The following is a 6000-nucleotide window of genomic DNA, read 5'->3' on the forward strand; positions in this document are numbered from 1 at the left end:
ATCTTGTCAGACCATGCTTTAGGTGCTTGCTTCAAGCCATACAAGACTTTCTTCAACCTACAAACAAACTCAGGATGAACATCATGCACATAACCTGGTGGCTGCTCCATATAGACCTCTTCTTGCAAATCACCATGCAAGAAGGCATTCTTTACATCCATCTAATGTAAAGACCATCTCTTTGATGCAGCCATAGCAATGAATGCTCTTACAGTTGCCATCCTTGCAACATGACTGAATGTTTCTTCATAATGAATTCCATATGTTTGTGCATACCCCTTGACTACTAATCTTGCCCTGCATCTGTTCACAGAACCATCTGCATTGTGCTTCACCTTATAAACCCACTTACAACCAATTGCATTCTGATCTTTAGGCAAAGGTACCAATTCCCATGTAGCATTTGCTTCCAAGGCATCCATTTCTTCATCCATGGATTTCTCCCATTTTTCTTTTCCCATGGCTTGCTCAAAAGAAGTGGGTTTTGGTTCCTGTATCATTTTGACTATATAGGCATAGTGAATGGCTGTAAATCCATCATATTTCAGCCTATCCACAGGATACCTAGCTCTGGTAGACCTGCGCAAAGTAGGCTCACTTCCAGGTGCTCTCAAAACATCCCTGGTCTTCCTTACTCCAGGTGTAACAACAGAAGGAATACCCAACTCATCATCAATGCTCTATTCTGAGCCACTGGATTCTCCATCCACATAAGAGTAACCTGCATTCACATCAAACATGGGCTGATCTACCTTCTCTTTTCCTTTTCGTGATACCTGCATACCACTATCTACATTGCTTTGAGAAGATTCTCCTGATCTCAATCTGCCTGTCCATGGCGAAGAATGTGAACCACTGCTAGAGGACACTCCAGGTCCACTAATATCTTGTGACTGCTGCTGTGAATTCTGTGCAGCATTACCATTTTGTGCATCTACATTATCAATCACATTTACTGGTTTATACCAGCTACTCATCTCATAAAAAACAACATCTCTGCTCACTGTAAACTTACGAGTAGAAGGGTTATAGCATCTATACCCTTTCTGTTGTACAGAGAGTAAACAATAAAGATGCATTTCTCAGCTTTTGGATCCAATTTGGATCTCAACTCATCTGGCACATGAATATAGGCAATGCAACCAAAAATTTTCAAATGAGAAATATCTGGTTTCCTACCAGTATACCTCTCCTCTGGAGTCATGCTATGTATTGCTGCAGTGGGAGTCCTGTTCATTATGTAGACTAATGTAGCAACTGCCTCAGCCCAGTAAAAATCTGGCAGGTCTTTTTCATTGAGCATGGCATGAGATACCTCTCCAATATGCCTGGTTTTTTCTTTTTGCAATTCCATTTTGCTGTGGAGTATGACCACATGAATATTGCTGCTTTATGCCATGCTCCTGCAAGAACTTTGCAAACTCATCTAAGAGGTACTCTCCCCCTCCATCTGACCTTAGGCATTTTATTTGCAGGCCTGTTTCTTTTTCAACCATAGCTTTAAGAGTTTTGAAATTCCCAAAAACTTCACTTTTCTTTTTCATAAAATACACCCAAATTTTTCTACTATAGTCATCAATAAAAGTGATAAAATAATGACAGTCTCCAATAGATGCAGCTTTAGTAGTCCACATATCAGAGTGGATTAATTCCAATGGCTTCTTACTCTCTTGAACATGTCTAGGAAATGGTTTCCTTGCCTGTTTTCCAAATTGATAGACTTCACATCCCTTATGCATTTCTGCAACCTTGAATTTAGGCAAGCTTGCAACAATATTTTGGGCCTGCATTAATTTAAGTCGCTGTACATTAACATGACCAATGCGTTTATGCCAGATATCAATATCTGCAACTACACCGGTCCCATGTGCAAACATTGCTGTACTCAATTCAGACATGTCTGCATCCAACGTAAACATTCTGCTCTTCTTCTTTCCTTTTGCTATCAAGCGACCTTTATTTTTCATATCCTCAACAAAGCATCCATGAGGATTAAATCTGACCTGCAAGCCATGCTCAACCATTTGACCAATAGAAACCAGATTCTTGGTGATATTCGGGACATGAAATACATCTGACAGGTATTTCTTTTTCCCATCCTACATAGACAAAGGAATTTTTCCAATCTGCACAATAGGATGTGCAGTATCATCACCAGTCTGCACAAATCCTGGTTTTTCCATTTTCCTTGCATCCTGCATCCATTCTGCATGACCTGTCATGTGGTTTGATGCACTTGAGTCAACATACCACACATCGTTGCTTTCTTCTACACTTGTCACAGAGTTGGTCATGTGCTGCACCATAAACAAATTCTCATTTCTGTCATCACCCTTTCTACCAGAAGATGCATAATTCCCTTGTTGCAATTTTCCATTCATGATGTCATTCTGCTTTTTATAGCAGTCTTTAGCCATATGACCCATTTTACCATAGTAGTAGCATTCAACATTGCTGTTTGCATTTTGGCATATTTGCCATCCACCACGACCTCTTTGGCTCCCCCTGCCTCTAGAGTTACCATGTCCTCCTCCATAGGACTGGTTTTCTTGAGTTTGCTGCATATTCTAATTTCTACCATAGCCTCCAGATCGGCCTCCTCTACCTCTGCCTCTACCTCTTTCAACATTTGAGTAGAAGACAGTTTCTTTTGAAGTTCCTCCTGAAGAAGATGCACCACCATTTCTCTGTTCCTCAGAAATTAGAAGAGCAATCAACTCCTCAAAATCAGGAAATCTTTCACGGATGGAAATGGATGTTCGGAACTGTGCATAATCCTTTCCTAGCCCATTCAAGGTCACGGAAACTAAATCATCATCTTCCACTGGTGACCCAATGGAAGCAAGTCCATCTGCAATCTTCTTCACCTTCATGTGGTAGTCATTGATGCTCATACTTTCTCTTTGCACATTGTGCAACTCTTGCTTGAGCTGCATTTTCCTGGCTTGCGTATTTGTGCTATACATTTTTGACAAAGTATTCCATGCCTCCTTTGGCGTACTTGCATCCTGAATATGCACAATCATAGAGTCTGAAATACTGATAGACAACCAGTACATAACTTTTTTGGCTCTCTCATGCCATCCTTTAAATGCCTGCATTTGCTGTTGATTGGGAATATCTGGAAGAACTGGTTCTTCTTCATTTCCTGCAACAAATTCCCAATATCCTTTTTCCATAAGGAAATTCGTCATTCTAAACTTCCATGCTTGGAAGGTGTTCTTGTCAAGCTTTTCAGTGACAATCTGTGAAAGAGAATCAGACGCCATTACAGAACACTGCAAAAAATTATGTCACTGTAAAAAAACATAGCTTCAGCCTCACAAGGGCAAATCTGCAAAACTGACGAAAGTGGTATTTAACCACACAGTCACTTCCTAGTGACGATTTTGCATCAACAGGCAACAAGGATGATTCTATAACTCCCAATGTCTCTGCGCATAGGCATATGATGCAATTTCTATGGTAACTTTTCACCGACCTGTAGAGCAGTGGTCGCACAACATAAATAGGGCTTTTTCTTGAGTGCGTGCGGAAAACTTCCACCTCCAAAACAGGCCCCGAAATGGCCTCGAATCAAAAAAACAGGGCAACCAAGGGCTAAAGCCCTCACCCCAGCATATACTGCCCTCTTGCTGCACCGTGAAGGGCGTCTCAATCTAAGACAATGCACTCTTGCACTTTTCGGCTGTGCTACCTGCAGAGACTTGCTCCCAAAACAGAAAAATGAAAGCAACACTGGTCCTCTTACCAAAACACCGCGAACTTAGTTTGCTTTCTTGAGCTCCTTACCACGAACAAGGCTCTGATACCATGTCAAGATTGTGGGAGAGAAGGAAGGAGTCTCACTTGTAGCTTTCTCACTTACACAATGGGAGAATACACACAAAGGTGGAGGCTGAAAACAGTTTTCCTCTTCTTAGTTGTGTAAGCCAAAAGAACTCTCATACAAAGAAATAGAAGAACCCTATATATGGGTCTCAAACCAAACTCAACTAAGTAAGGTGGCATACTAGCTGAACCACGAACTAGAGTAGATAAGGATAGCTGTCATCTAGCTATTCTTCATGAGCGGTGTACCAACCGCATCTGCAACTAACAAGTCAGTGACATAAATGCACAACGGTCACCCTGGCATATCACGAGTGGAGCTCGATATCTCAACACTTGAAGCATGCCCTTATTAAGAGCTTTGGTGAATATATTGCTCCATTCTCCTCCATTAGATAGTAGACAAGCTCTACTATCCCATCATTAACCAAGTTACGTACATAGTGATACTAGATCTCAATGTGTTTGGTGCATGCATGAAAAATTAGATTTTTAGCAATAGTGATGCAAATCTAATTGTCACATCTTAGCACTATTGGATCTTCATCTTGTACTCCCATATGCTATAGTACCTCCTTAACCATACTACTTCACATGCAACAAAAAACAACCTGCCTTGTACTCTACTTGGATAGAAGATAGATGCCATCATTGGTTGCTTCTTTTACTGATCCAAGAGAAGATTCTTCAACCTAAAGAAAAATAATATTTGGAAACAGATTTCTTGGAATCACTCTATCACTTGCCCAATTTGAGTCACAGTTCCCTACAAGAGCACATTCGAAACTATATGTGATATCATAGTCAAGAGTTCCCTTCAAGTATCTCAACACTTGCATCCTAGCTTTCCAATGAGTTTCTTGTGGTTTGTTTGAGAACTTGCTCAAAACACTAAGAACAAAATTGATATCTAGCCTAGTGTTATACAAGTAAATGACATTGTTGACCATCCTTCTATACCTCCCAATGTCTGCTAGTGCTAAAGTATCCCCAATGGATAACTTTACATTGACCTCCATAGGTGTAGCTATCTCCTTATACTCAGTCATGCCAAATGCTTTCAAGATCCTCCATTCATAATTCTTTTGAGAGATGAAGATGTTGCCAGTAGCCTTCAATCCCTAAACAATAGTGCAAAAAGCCCAAGTATATTATTTCAAAATCAGATCTTAAGGCCTTCCGAGTTTGATGGATCATATCTTCATAGTCACCTATAGTAAGAAGGAAATTGATGAGCACATTTGTAGGATTTTGGTTAGTTGAGATCTTGACAAGGTTAACAAACATGTCCTAAATGACCTTTCTAGTGAACTGGTAACATACTCAATGTGTTTGTATTCACATGGAAGACCAGATTGTTGACTAACTAGATAGCACTCTTAGAATCTGAATGCAATGTAGGGACCACATTAGTAATACCAAGGTTTGCCACTAGATTGCCTAACTAGAGATCCTTCTTGAAAGTCTTTGTGGTTGCTCATCCTCAGTAGTAGAGAGGGTTGTGCATTTCTACACCCTGTATATCCAAGAAACAATGCCTCCATCAAAGGTGGAGACATAGCCAAAGGTGGACTTCCTACTCCCTTCATGTCTTGAATAATTAGAGCTAGTGTACCCCACGGATCCTGTATCCTAGTGGTCACTATGATATATGCACATAGTTTCTATACCCTTTAGGTACCTCATGATACCCTTGATGGCATCCCAATGTCGTCTACCAAGTCTAGCCATATAGTGTGCCACAACTCCCACTACAAATGCTATGATAGGACAAGTGGCTATCATAGCATACATCAAACTACCCATGGCAGATGCATCTTAGCCTTCTACTCATCAGACTGCGGACAATTGGCCTAACTAACCTTCACATGAGAAGATAGAGAAAAACCAATAGGCTTACCATCCTGCATATGAAATCACTCGATGACTTTTTGGATATACTCCTTTTGTGACAAATAAAGAGTCCCCTGAGAGTGATCGTGCGCATGATGCCCATCCCAAGAATATGTGAGGCTTGTCCCATGTCCTTCATCTCAAAGCTCTTCTTGAGTTGAGTTTTCAAGGCATCTAGCTTATCATGAGTGCTCCCAACAACAAGCACATCATCCACATAGAGTACCAAAATCATAAAATTGCCATCACGAGCCATTTTTGTGTATAAACACGGAT

The sequence above is a fragment of the Lygodium microphyllum genome, chromosome 13 (assembly GCF_053477565.2).
Source record: "Lygodium microphyllum isolate KBCC chromosome 13, Lygodium_microphyllum_v1.1.10, whole genome shotgun sequence".
Lineage (NCBI taxonomy): Eukaryota > Viridiplantae > Streptophyta > Polypodiopsida > Schizaeales > Lygodiaceae > Lygodium > Lygodium microphyllum.